Consider the following 15,210-nt stretch of genomic DNA (forward strand, 5'->3'; position numbering starts at 1 on the left):
GGCATTTAGATTGCTTCCATGTCCTGGCTATTGTAAATAGTGCTGCAATGAACATTATGGTACATGTTTCTTTTTGGATTATGGTTTTCTCTGGGTATATGACCAGTAGTGGGATTTCTGGGTCATATGGTAGTTCTGTTTTTAGTTTTTTAAGGAATCTCCATACCGTTTTCCATAGTGGCTGTACCAATTTACACTCCGACCAACAGTGTAGGAGGGTTCCCTTTTCTCTGCACCCTCTCCAGCATTTATAAGTATAGCACAAATCATTAGCTTCTTTGCCCAGAAATCTTTAGTTTCTGTCCCAGAGTTTACAGAGGACTGAAACACCTTCCAAAGGCAGGTGAGCAGAATGGATTCAGAGCGCCATGGATGTTACTGATAGCACAAAGCAGTGTGTTCAGAGTCATGGCAAGGGCCACAGAATCAGAAATCAGAAATGCACGAGTAGCTTAAGGTAAAACAAACTAGTTAAGCGAAGCCTTAGCACCTAGACCAGCAACTAAAATAAACATGGAGATCAGCAACCTAAATTCAGAGAAGATCGAAGCAACAGCTCAGAGAAATAATTTTATCCCTAGAGAAAGTTTACAAAATATTTCTGCTGCAGCAAGATACAGTGGGCCAAAGTAGGTGAGTTTTGTGTTCTGGCGTGAGAAGTATGCGGAAAGTGAGAGGCAACATCCTAACTGTGTCAGCTTTTTCCCTGAATTTCAAAGTATTTCAGATACACTAAAAAGGTATGAAAACCTCCAAGTTCATGGCTGAAAATATAAATCCTATGATATAATGATGAAAAATTCTGAAGCTTCTATTATGCAAAATTGCTCTAGGTACGCAGGGGTTTTCAACTGTTGTCCAATGGTACTCTGATAAACCACTGAATTCAGATAAATGTCAAAAGTCTTTTTTTTTTTCTGATACAGCTAATGATACACTGTCATACACTATGCTTAGAGTAGATTATAACTTGTGAATAAGGAGAAAATAAGCATGCCATCGTATCAATCCCATGCCAAAGGAAGATCACATATAAACCAGGTCACGCAAGAATTTTGCCTGAGGGAAGTAGACAGTTCTACTCAAACAGCAACTACAGTACGAAAAATGCCTGCCTGTACTAGTGTGATAACAGTGTAAGTTTTCCAATTATCCAACACTTTCTTTTTTAAATAGGTATTTTACCTATGAATTCTACTAATCATATTATCAAAAATTACTGGATTTAAAAAATTCTAATGGGACTTCCTAGGTGGCGCAGTGGTTAAGAATCCACCTGCCAATGCAGGGGACACGGGTTCGATCCCTGCCCCAGGAAGATACCACATGCCGCAAAGCAACAAAGGCCGTGTGCCACAACAATTGAGCCCATCTGCTGCAACTACTGAAGCCCACATGCCTAGAGCCCATGCTGTACAACAAGAGAGGCCACCACAATGAAGAGCCCATGCAACACAATGAAGAGTAGCCCCTGCTCGCCGCAACTAGAGAAAGCCCGTGTGCAGCAACAAAGACCCAACACAGCCAATAAAATAAATAAATAAATAAATAAATTTATAAAAAAAAAAAATTCTAATGGTATGCACGAGTATGCTAAAGTTAAGTCTTAACTCTGTGGTTAAGGACACAACTTTGGTGTCATGAAGTCCTGAGTTTGAATTTCAGTCCTTATATTTATCTGTGTAAACTTGAGGAAGTTTGTAATAGAAATAGTGGCAATAATTAACATTTTTGTGAGAACTATATGCTAGAATCTGGGCCAAGTGCTTTTTACACATTATTTCAACTAAAATAGCCAACCTCTCTACATCTTAAATTTCTTACTTATGAAGTTTTGAGATATAATTACTCAGTGTCTAGTATAAAAAGTAATGGACAAGTAAGTTCCGAGATGGCACAGAAAAACTCGAGACTTAGCTGCTCTTCCCTCCCCCCTCTCCAATAAGTTTCTATAATCTTTCCAGCTGCCACTTATTCCACCTGAAATACGAGGGTGAGTCAAAAATTATCCGCACTCTGGTTATATTAAAACTTCTGTTGGCCACACTGTCTTATCAGCACTTTCTGTTCAAGGCTATCGTCTCCCCCGTCACCCCTATGCAGGTGTGAACATGTTACATTTCAGTTCATTTGCAAATGTGGTGTGAGCAAAAATGGATGCCCCACTTGTGATTTGCATGAAAGAAGAGCAGCATGCACTGATTTGGTTTCGCGGCCTGAGGGTGTGCATGTCCCTGCGCTTCTGCCCACACTGTCGGCACTCTGCACAACTTCATTTTGAGGTGTTAAAGCATCCTCCCTACAGTCTTGATCTGGCTCCATCAGACTTTCACCTGTTTGGTCCCCTGAAAGTAGCCTTATGAGGATGAAGATTCACTTCTGATGAAGTGAAGACAGCAGTGCATTTGTGGCTCACCGCTCAGCCTAAAACATTTTTGAATGAGGGAATATGAAGGCTTGTTGACAGATGGACAAAGTGTATTGAAAAGCAAGGAGATAATGTCGAAAAATGATGTATTTGCCTTTTGTAAAAGTTAACTCAAGTAAATTCTACAGCCAGAGTGCGGATAATTTTTGACTTACCCTGGTACTTGCGTTCATTAAGAATTTGCCCTGCTCCCCCTCCCCCTCTTCTACTCTATACAATCTCTCTCTGTTATAGCACCCGCCCCTAAAGCCGGCAAGATTGACCTCTGCTCCTTCGTTCCTGCTGTCTCCACACCTACAGGACTACTTGATCCTCCTCTTCCACTCCTTAACATCTCTTCTTTGTAAAGAGAATGACTTGTTGCATCAGCTTAGGAGTCAAATATGAACACATCATTTTTGTTGTATTCAATTAGTTATAATAGGAATTAGTGCCTATATTAGCCAATAGTCTAAATCTCAGTATTGAAGCCTCCCTTACTCTTGACTTATCCAAGAACTAAGGGGACTTAATAAATATGATCAGCCTGTTTCCAAGCATAAGACAAATAAAGCAATGCAATGGCCACCAGCCCAGTGGCTTTTGCTATTGCCACTCTGCCCTAATAGTTAAAACTTATCTTACACAAATAAAGAAGGACAAGTTGTAGTCTTGCTAACTCAAATCTCTATTGGTTTCAAAGTGGTGACTCATGCCTGGGCTTTAATGGTACAGGTAGTTTCTTCACATTCACCTGCTGAGCCACTTTTCAGATTGGCTTGGGATCCAAGGAGCCAGTCTCACTTATGCAATGCTCAAACGGCAGCCTCCTATAAACATTTAGAACACACAGCATCTTTCTTACTCCCTCTATAATATGCGGCCCTTCTTAGAACGTGATGAGGCTACTCAGAGACTCAGAATATTCATCCCTGCTGCTTAGCCACACCTGCCTTTGCAACTTACAGACCCTGTGAAACCTCTCTAGGAAAGGGGATTTCAGCCACAGCAGGCCATGCATGGTGACAATTACATTAGGAAAAATAGTTTCCGCCCAAAAGTCTTTCTAGAATTGTGAAGAGATCAGAAGCTCACTTAGGGATTGTTGGGAAAAACAGCAGTCTGGTTCACTCCAAACCCAACTGACTCACTTATCCAGAGTAGGTTTATATCTGCTGGATCACAGGCTCTTCAAAACTCTGGGACTGATTCAGAACCAAAATAGAATTTCTTAATGTAGTTATGGGCAGACAATATCTCCCAGATGAGTTCAAAATCTGAACTTTAAAGAGGTTGAGCCAAGCCCATCTGTCCTCCCAGGAACTCAGACTAAGTGATCTCATCTCCTATTAAAAATATAAAGTTCTGAAAATAATACTATTTCCTTTTACTTATGAAGACAAAGTATACGCCTCTGAGCTCATGAATTCGCTTAGAGGAACAAAGAAATATGAACAGGTTGTTACTTATAAGCTGGGGTTAGAAGTGGACAGTTTAGACTCTATGTCCTCCTTCTTAGATGTAACAGAGAATAACACTAAATTTCAAAATCAAATGAGATTTGACCCAAAGGAATAAAAAAGCTTGGCAATCTCATGGTATTAGTGCTCCCTTCTTTCTCTCTACAGGTTGTCCAAGAACAAGCCATGCAATTGGAGACCATGGAACAACTAAATCAGTCGAAAGTGTCAGAACTTATTTTGCTGGGACTCACCAGTTCCCAGGATCTACAATTTCTTCTCTTTGTACTTTTCTCAGTTATCTATGTGGCCACTTTTTTGGGTAACCTTCTTATTGTGGTCATGGTGTTTTACATCCCAAAGCTTAACACCCCCATGTACTTTCTCCTTGGGAACCTCTCCTTTGTAGATATGATCCTTGCTTCATTTGTCAGCCCTAAGATAGTTGTGAACTTGATGAAAAAGCATAAGACCATTTCCTTTGCTGAATGCTTCACATAGATCTTTCTCCTTCACTTATTGGCTGGAGTTGAAATGGTTCTTTTGGTCTCCATGGCCTATGACAGATATGTGGCTATTTGTAAGCCACTACATTACATGACCATCATGAACAAGAAGGTGTGTGTTTTGCTGGTAGTGGCCTCATGGTTCTGAGGTTTCCTTCATTCAGGGTTTCAGATACCCTTCGTTGTGAACCTGCCTTTCTGTGGTTCCAATGCAGTGGACAGCATTTTCTGTGATCTCCCTCTGCTCACTAAGCTTGCCTGCATAGATACCTATATTGTACAGACAGTCATTGTTGCCAACAGTGGAATGATCTCTCTGAGCTGTTTCATCATTTTGCTTATTTCCTACAGTCGGATTCTCATAACCATTAGGAGCCACTCTTCTACTGGGCAGTCCAAAGCCCATTCCACTTTGACTGCTCACATCACAGTGGTGATTCTTTTCTTTGGCCCATGCATCTTCATCTATATCTGGCCCTTCAGCAACCACTCTGTGGATAAGTTTCTTGCTGTATTTTACACCATTATGACCCCTATCTTGAACCCAATTATCTACACTCTGTGAAACAAACAAATGAAGACAGCCATGAAGAAACTCTGGAGTGCTTTTGTGAATTCTAGAGATGATACCTAAAGTAAAAATACAGTGTAGACAGAATCAGGATATTTTTAAAGTTTTTAAAGGTTTCCTTTCAAAAGTTGTTATAGATCCATACAAAGTAAGTCAAGTAAAATACGGCAAAATTATAAATATCACACATTCAAGAATATTTTTAATGTAGTATCAACAAAAAAATAACGAAATAGCATTAGATATTTTAAAGGATGCTGACTGAATTATAAAAATGTTCAATTAAAAACTCACTTGCATTTAAGAGGAGTTGGCAAATACATGCTTTAACAAGGCATTACAGTGGTATTGATTGAAAGGGAAAATAAAATGAATCTTCAGAGGATTTGTCACAGAAAGTCTGTATAACCTGTCACAGAATGGTTTGATGCTTATTGTGGGCACAAGGTTGGTTCTCTGTCTTAAAGTCTGAGTCTGTACTCACATGTGGTGCCTCCTATGAAAACAGTAACTCTGAATTTCAGTATCTACTCACACTATCAAAGTACACTCATTTTTCTATTTGCCTCCAAAATGAGTTTTTGCAGATGCCTTTAAGGCTGCTAATATTATTAAATCTTACTCACATCTTCCTACCCCAAAGTTTCTCAATATCAGAAACTATGCTCCTGACTCCAAAAATAAGTTTACAAAATTGAGAAAAAAACCTGATCTTTTTCCTTGACAGTAATTTGAATTTAAAATATGATATTTAATAATAAATTACAGGGCGTGGGAAGACGCAGGGATGGTGTCTTCCCACAAATAGAACAGTTGCTGGAGGCTGGCGGGGGACCTGAGGCCCAAGTAGACCGCAGGATCCCCGGAGCAACTGGGTAGGCCCTGGGGGAAGTCAGGAGGGCAGGGAAGGGGAAGCTGGACGGGACCGGCGCCCCTGGGGGGTGGCTGGGTGAGGGGGGAGGTTCCCACCTGGAGGGACCGTTGGGGGTGGGGGAGATAGGGGAAACTGCAACTGGGTTTCTCCCGCCCAGGAGGCCAGGAGGCCTGCTGAGCTCCCTGGCTTGGGGGCCTGCTGGGCTCCCCAGTGGGGTCCTCCACCCTCCAGGGCCCTCTCCGGGCTGCCTGGGTCCTGGGGATGTGGGAAGGAGGGAGGAGGGGCGAGGAGGTAGAGAGGTGGACAGGAGGGGGTGGGGGCTTTGAGACTGGGGGACAGGGAGGTGTGAGGGCGTTTCGCCTGCCCTCTTGGCCAGGGACGCCGACTGGGCTCCCGGGCCTGGTCCTTCACTCTCTGGGTCCCCTCCAGCTGCTTGGAACCTAGGAGAGTGTGGGGTGGGGGAGAGGAAGAGAGGCAGACAGGGACCCTACCAGACTGGGAGATCTGGGGAAGTGAGGCAGGCATTACCCTAGCCCAGTTGGCCCTGGGAAGCCTGTTGGGCATCAGAGTCTGGTCTCCTGCCTTTCAGTGCCCCCTGCAGCTGTAAGGATTCTATGGGAATAGGAGAAATGGAGTGAGAAAAAAGAGAACACAAGAGAGAGGGACCCTCTGAGACTGGAGGACTAGGGGAGGTGTCTAGCATCTCTCCCACCAACTCGGGCCCAGGGAGCCCACTGGGTACCTTGACATGGTCCTTTGCTCCCAGGACCAGAGGCATTCCTGGGCCCCTCTGCCTCATTGGGCCGAAGCCCCATTCCTCACCATCCCCAGGGCTTTTTCTAAGCGTAGGCCCTGCCTAATACCTAACTTACCAGCCCCCCCCCCCCCCCCCCCAGCCCTTATCTAAGCCCCATCCCCACAGCCAAGGCCTTTTCTGGATTTTTTTTTCTTTTCTCTTTTTCTTTTTCTTTTGTTTTCTTCCTACCTCCTCACTTAGGCTATTGCCGTTGTTTTACCTTCCTGTTGTTGCTCCATCTTTTTTTTTTTAAATTTTTTCTAACACATCTGTTAGTTTCCTATTATCGTATTTTTTATCTTGCTATTGTTCTGCTGTTCTCCTACTTTTATTTATTTTTTAATTTTTTTTCATTTCCCCTGCTCCACACGGCTTGTGGGATCTTGATACACAAGCCCAGTGTCAGGCCTGAGCTCCTGAGGTGGGAGCTCTGAGTCCAAAAGATTGGACTAACAGGGAAACCCAGTTTCCAGGGAACATTCTTTACCATGAGGTCTCCCAGAGGTTCTCAACTCAACACCAAGACCCAGTTATACTCAACAGCCTACAGACTCCAGTGTTTGAAACCTCAGGCCAAACATCCACTTGGACAGGAACACAATCCCTCCCATCCAAAGTGGGGGGAAAATGAGATGACAAAAAAATATGTCACAGATGAAGGAACAAGGTAAAAATACACAAGACCAAATAAAGGAATGGGAAATAGGAAAACTGCCTGAAAAAGAATTCAGAGTAATGATAGTAAAGATGATCCGAAATCTCGATAACAAAATAGAGAAAATACAAGAAACTGTTAATAAGGACTCAGACGAAATAAGAGCAACCAAACAGTAATAGATAACAAAATAACCAAAATTAAAAATACTCTAGATGGTATAAACAGCAGAATAACTGAGGTAGAAGAACGAGTAAGTGAGTTGGAAGTTACAATGGGGGAAAAAGCTGCCCAGAGAAGGGAAAAGAAAAAATAATAAAAAGAATGGAAGACAGTGTTAGAAACATTGGTGACAACATTAAGTTCACCAACATTCGAATCATAAGCATCCCAGAAGAAGAAGAAAAAAGAAAGGGTCTGAGAAATATTTAAAACGTTATAGTGGAAAACTTCCAACTTCCCCAACATGGGAAAGTAAATAATTAATCAAGTCCAAGAAGCACAGACAGTCCCATAGAGAATAAACCCAAGGAGAAATACACCAAGGTACATATTAATTAAACTAATGAAAATTAAACACAAAGAAAAAATTTTAAAAGCAGCAAGAGAAGAGCAACAAATAACATAAAAGGGAAAACCCATAAGGATAACAGCTGATCTTTCTACAGAGTCTCTGCAGGCCAGAAGGGAATGGCAGGATATACCGAAAGTCCTGAGAGAGAAAAACCTACAGCCAAGAATACTTTATCCAGCAAGAATCTCATTCAGATTTGATGGAGAAATCAAAAGCTTTCCATACAAGCAAAAGTTAAGAGAATTCAGCAGCACCAAACAGCCTTACAACAATTGCTAAAGGAAATTTTCTAAGCAGGAAAAAAAAAGAAAGAAAAGACCCACAAAAAAAAAACCAAAAAAACCCAAAACAATTAAGAAAATGGTAATCGGAACACACATGTCAATAATCACCTTCAATGTAAATGGATTAAATGCTCCAACCAAAAGACACAAACTGGTTGAATGGATACAAAAACAAGACCCTTCTATATGCTGCCTACAAGAAACCCATCTCAGAACAAGGGACACATATACACTGAAAGTGTGGGGATGGAAAAAGATATTCCATGCAAATGGAAGTCAAAAGAAAGCAGGAGTAGCAATACTCATATCAGACAAATTAGACTTGAAAGTAAAGACTATTAAAAGAGACAAGGAAGGACACTACATAATGATCAAGGGATCCATTCAAGAAGAACATATCACAATGGTAAATATCTATGCCCCCAATACAGGAGCACCTCAATACATAAGGCAAATGCTAACAGCTATAAAAGGGGACATCGACAGTAACACAATAATAGTGGGAGACTTGAACACCCCACTTACATCAATGGACAGATCATCCAAACAGAAAACAAATAAAGACACACAAGCTTTAAATGACACATTAGACCATCTCGACTTCATTGATATTTATAGGACATTCCATCCAAAAACAACAGACTACACTTTCTTCTCAAGTGCACCCAGAACATTCTTCCGAATAGATCACATCTTGGGTCACAAATCAAGCCTTGCTAAATTCAAGAAAATTGAAATCATATCAAGCATTTTCTCTGACCACAATGCCATAAGACTAGGTACCAATTACAGGAAAAAAACTGTAAAAAATACAACCACATGGAGACTAAACAATATGCTATTAAACAACCAAGAAATCACTAAAGAAATCAAAGAGGAAATCAAAAAATATCCAGAAACACATGATAATGAAAATACAACAACCCAAAACCTATGGGACACAGCAAAAGCAATTCTAAGAGGAACGTTTATAGCAATACAGTCCTACCTCAAGAAACAAGAAATATATTGAATAAACAACCTAACCTTACACCTAAAACAATTAGAGAAGGAAGAACAAAATAACCCCAAAGTGAGCAGAAGGAAAGAAATCATAAAGATTAGAGCAGAAATAAATGAAAAAGAAATGAAGGAAACAATAGCAAAGATCAATAAAACTAAAAGCTGGTTCTTTGAGAAGATAAACAAAATTGATAAACCATTAGCGAAACTTATCATGAAAAAAGGGGAGAAGATGCAAATCAACAGAATTAGAAATGAAAAAGGAGAAGTAACAATGGGCACCACAGAAATACAAAAGATCATGAGAGACTACTACAAACAACTATATGCCAATAAATTGGATAACCTGGAAGAAATGGATAAATTCTTAGAAAAGTACAATCTCTCAAACTGAACCAGGAAGAAATAGAAACTATGAACAGACCAATCACAAGTACAGAAATTGAGACTGTGATTAAAAATCTCCCAACACACAAAAGCCCAGGGCCAGAGGGATTCACAGGCGAATTCTATCAAACATTTCGAGAAGAGCTAACACCTATCCTTCTCAAACTCTTCCAAATTATAGCAGAAGGAGGAACACTCCCAAACTCATTCTACAAGGCCACCATCACCCTGATACCAAAACCAGGCAAAGATGTCACAATAAAAGAAAATTACAGACCAATATCACTGATGAATATAGATACAAAAATCCTCAACAACGTACTCGCTAACAGAATCCAACAGCACTTTAAAAAGATCATACACCATGATCAAGTGGGGCTTATCCCTGGAATGCAAGGATTCTTCAATATATGCAAATCAATCAATGTGATACACCATATTAACAAATTGAAAGATAAAAACCATATGATAATCTCAATAGATGCAGAAAAATCTTTTGACATAATTCAACACCCATTTATGATGAAAGCCCTCCAGAAAATTGGCATAGAAGGAAATTACCTCAACATAATAAAAGCCATATATGACAAACCAACAGCCAACATCATCCTAAATGGTGAAAAACTGAAAGCATTCCCACTAAGGACAGGAACAAGACAGGGGTGTCGACTTTCATCATTATTAGTCAACATAGTTTTGGAAGTGTTAGCCACAGCAATCAGAGAAGAAAATGAAATAAAAGGAATCCAAATTGGAAAAGAAGTAAAACTGCCACTCTTTGCAGATGACATGCTATTATACATAGAAAATCCTAAAGACTCTACCAGAAAACTGCTAGCACTAATCGACGAATTTAGTAAAGTAGCAGGATACAAAATTAATGCACAGAAATCTCTTGCATTCCTATACACTAACAATGAAAGAGAAGAAAGAGAAATTAAGGAAACTCTTCCATTTACCATTGCAACCAAAAGAATAAAATACCTAGGAATAAATCTGCCTAAGAAGGTAAAAGACCTGTATGCAGAAAACTTTAAGACACTGATGAAAGAAATCAAAGACAATACAAACAGATGGAGGGACATACCATGTTCTTGGATTGGAGGAATCAATATTGTGAAAATGACTATACTACCCAAAGCAATTACAAATTCAACACAATCCCTATTAAATTACCAATGGCATTTTTCACAGAACTAGAACAAGAAATCTTATGATTTTTATGGAAATGCAGAAGACCCTGAATAGCCAAAGCAATCTTGAGAAGAAAAGACGGAGTTGGTGGAATTAGGCTCCCTGACTTCAAACTATACTATAAGGCCACAGTGATCAAGACAGTATGGTACTGGCACAAAAATAGAAAGGTAGATCAATGGAACAGAAAAGAGAACTCAGAGATAAAAGCAAGCACATGTGGGCAGCTTAGCTTTGACAAAGGAGGTAAGAAAATACAATGGAGAAAAGATAGCGTCTTCAATAAGTGGTGCTGGGAAAATTGGACAGCAACATGTAAAAGAATGAAATTAGAACACTTCCTAACACCATACACAAAAATAAACTCAAAATGGATTAAAGACCTAAATGGAAGGCCAGACACTATAAAACTCCTAGAGGAAAATATAGGCAGAACACTCTATGACATACATCAAAGCAAGATCCTTTTAGACCCACCTCCTAGAATAATGGAAATAAAATTAAGAATAAACAAATGGGACCTAATGAAACTTAAAAGCTTTTGCACAGCAAAAAGAAACCATAAACAAGGAAGACAAGAAGACAACCCTCAGAATGGGAGAATATACTTGCCAATGAAGCAATGGACAAAGGATTAATCTCCAAAATATACAAGCAGCTCATGAAACTTAATACCAAAAAAGCAAATAACCCAATCCACAAATGGGTAGAAGACCTAAATAGACATTTCTCTAAAGAAGACATATACAGATGACCAACAAACACATGAAAAGATGCTCAACATCACTAATTTTTACAGAAATGCAAGTCAAAGCCACAATGAGGTATCACCTCACACCAGTCAGAATGGCCATCATCAAAACATCTAGAAACAATAAATGTTGGAGAGGGTGTGGAGAAAAGGGAACTCTCCTGCACTGTTGGTGGGAATGTAAGCTGGTACAGCCACTATGGAAAACAGTTTGGGGGTTCCTTAAAAAACTAAAAATAGAACTACCATATGACCCAGCAACCCCACTACTGGGCATATACCCAGAGAAAAACCATAATCCAAAAAGAAACATGTACCATAATGTTCATTGCAGCACTATTTACAATAGCCAGGACATGGAAACAACCTAAATGTCCATCAACCAATGAATGAATAAAGAAGATGTGGCACATATATACAATGGAATATTACTCAGCCATAAAAAGGAATGAAATTGAACTATATGTCATGAGGTCGATAAACCTAGAGTCTGTCATACAGAGTGAAGTAAGCCAGAAAGAGAAAAACAAATACTGTATGCTAACACATATATATGGAATCTGAAGAAATGGTACTGATGAACACAATGACAGTCAAGAGTGGAGATACAGAAGTAGAGAATGGACTTGAGTACACAGGGCTGGGGTGGGGGGTGAAGGGGAAGTTGGGATGAAGTGAGAGAGTCGCATAGACATATTTACACTACCAACTGTAAAATAGATAGCTAGTAGGAAGTTGCTGTATAAGAAAAGGAGATCAACTTGATGATGGGTGATGTCTTAGAGGGTCAGGACAGAGAGGGGGGAGGGAGTCGCAGGAGGGAGGGGATATGGGGATATATGTATAAATACAGCTGATTCACTTTGGTGTACCTCAAAAACTGGTACAAGAGTGTAAAGCAACTAAATTTCATTAAAGAACTTAAAAAAATGGAAATTTGTCATAAAGAAAAATGTCTTATAGCAGCCATAGATAAAAGAAAGATTACAAACAGAGGGACTAGGGTAGAAATAACTGATGATTCTTATCATTAAACAGAAGAATAGAAATGTTAAAATTCTAAATGGAAACAACAAACTATCAATATAATTGTTGATGCAGGAAAAACATCCTTCAGAAATTAGGGTGTAATAAAGACAAACAAAAGCTGAGAAATTCATGGCTGTACACTTCTGCTCAAAAACAGAAAGTTAAAGGAAGTCTTTAATGTTGAAGGAAAAATACCAGATAAAAACTGTTATATTGAAATAAAGAATAAAGAATAATGTAAAGAGTAAATATGTAGAAAAATTAAAATGGTCATTTTTGTAATTTCTAAATCACTATAAAATCTCATTGGACTATTACTTCCAGACAAAAGAAAATAATGAGTATCCAATCTAATTTTCCTGGAACAAATAAAATATACAAAATAACAGCTCCCATTCATCTCCAGGCAAAGACGAAAAGTGATTCTTATGAGAAGGAAAACAAATGCAGTGGGGCCCTATGTTGCCCTAACTCACTGCCTAGATTCTTTTGGGGCCATGGATCAGGGAAGAAGAATAGAGGTAAAGCCCAGAAATTTCTATGAGTTTGAGAGAACAAGATGGAAACCCTGATTTACATTAAAGAATGAAGGATAACTGGAAAGGTGTGAGTACGCAGAAAATTTTTATATCTTTTAAATCTTTCTAAACAATAACCAACTGTTGAAAGCAAGGTAGTAACACTATAGAGTGGCATTTAAACACATGAAGAAGCGAAACACATCAGTAATGCTTAAATGCTTGGAGAGGGGAAAGGAAGTAATTTAAGATCACATACTATGTGCGAAGTGGTATAATGTTCCTTAAAGGCAGACTATGCTGAGTGTAGAATTTATGTTATAAACTTATTACAATGAATAAGTAAAATAGTTATATATAAGAAGCCAACTAAGGACATTAATTGGAAAAAAATACTCAAATAATCAAAAGATAGAAAAAGAGGGAAAAGAACACAAAAAGATGGGACAAATGAAAAATAGTAACAAGAAGATGAGCTTAAATCTAACCACATCAATTATTATACTAAATGCAAATTGTCTAAAGACACATGAAAATTTAGAGGTTGTCAAATGAATAAAAAAGCATGAATTAAAGTGGTATAATAAAACCAATAGTGGATGTGGAGAAAAACAAACACTGTTGGTGGGAATACATATTGGTGCAACCACTATGGAAAACAGTATAGAGTTTCCTTAAAAAATTAAAAAAATAGAACTATCATATGATCTAGCAATCCTACTTCTGAGTATATACCCAAAGGAATTGAAATTAGGATCTTAAAGAGCTACCTGCACTCCCATGTTCATTGCAGCGTTATTCACAATAGCCAAGGCATGGACCTACATGTCCATCAATGGATGAATGGAAGGAGAAACTCTGGTACATATATACCATGTAATAATTTTCATCCCTAAAAAAGAAGGAAGTCCTCCCATCTGCAACAACATGGATGAATCTGGAGGACATAATACTAACTGCAATAAACCAGACACAGAAGGACAAATATTATGTGATATCACTTATGCCAGCAATCTAAAATAGCCAAAATCATAGAAAATCTCATAGAAGCAGAGAGTAGAATGGTGGTTTCCAGGTGCTGGTGGGTGAGGAAAACAGGGAGATACTGGTCTAGGCAAAGTAGTTTCAGTTATAAGATCACAAAGTTCTTATGTACATCATTGTGACTGTAGTTAACGATACTGTATTTTACACTTAAAATTTGTTTAGAGAGTACATCTTATGTTGAATGTTCTTATTACAAAAGAAGCAAAAATGAAGAGGGTGGGAAGAAACTTTTGGAGGTAATGGATGTGTTTATGACATAGATTGTGGTGACAATTTCACAGCATATAATTATCTTCAGACTCAGGAAATTGTATAAATTAAATATGTACAGCTTTTATATGTCAATCATACCCCAATGAAATATTTTTTAAAAGATTAAAGGCCCACATCTAACAAAAATTTAAAGCATGTCAAAGTACATTTGATTAGGAAATTTTATTGTAATTATTATCTCAAAATATTATAGCATTTAGTGAATATTTTGAATAAAAACATTGGGTATAAAGAAGAAGTGTACTTATAAGGTAAGATGTTTAAACAATATAGTTTAATAAAGTGGAAAATAGAAGTTACAGAGCAATTAAAAGATGAAATAAAACCAATAGTAGAGATAAAATAGAAAACTAAAAAAAATCCAATAGAGGGCCGAACAAGTGGGAAAAAGAGCAAATATAGGTAAAATAAATAGAAAAAAATAGCAAGATAGTAGATATAGGACCACTTAAATAATTACATTACATGTGAATGGTCTAAGGACTCCACTAAAAGACAGATTCTGCCAGAATGAACAACAAGAAAGACCCAGGTATTTGCTGTCTACAGGGAATCCACTTTAAATATAAAGACATAGCCTGCTTAAAATAAAAGGATGAAAAAAAGACATACAATGTAAACAGTAATTATAAGGGAACTAAAGAAATCATATCACATTCTGACTCTGAAGACTTCAGATCAAGGAATAATATCACGTTGATAGTAAAAAGCTTAATCCGTCAAGAAGACATAATAATTCTAATCTGTTTGCACCTGATTTATAAGCATTAAAATACATGGAACTAGACATTTCTTCCTATCAAATTAGATTTCCCAACTGATTTAAAAAGCTATATATACACAAAATCTTTCACACGAGTGTTTATAAACACTATTCATTAT

At 38.3% G+C, this 15,210-nt stretch overlaps 1 pseudogene; it reads left to right on the plus strand.

The window, feature by feature from the left end:
- The first annotated feature begins 4,007 nt into the window (after positions 1-4,007).
- Positions 4,008-5,007, plus strand: LOC130846207 (olfactory receptor 4K17-like; annotated as a pseudogene).
- The last annotated feature ends 10,203 nt before the right edge of the window (positions 5,008-15,210 follow it).

The sequence above is a fragment of the Hippopotamus amphibius genome, chromosome 2, assembly GCF_030028045.1.
Source record: "Hippopotamus amphibius kiboko isolate mHipAmp2 chromosome 2, mHipAmp2.hap2, whole genome shotgun sequence".
Taxonomy (NCBI): Eukaryota; Metazoa; Chordata; class Mammalia; order Artiodactyla; family Hippopotamidae; genus Hippopotamus; species Hippopotamus amphibius.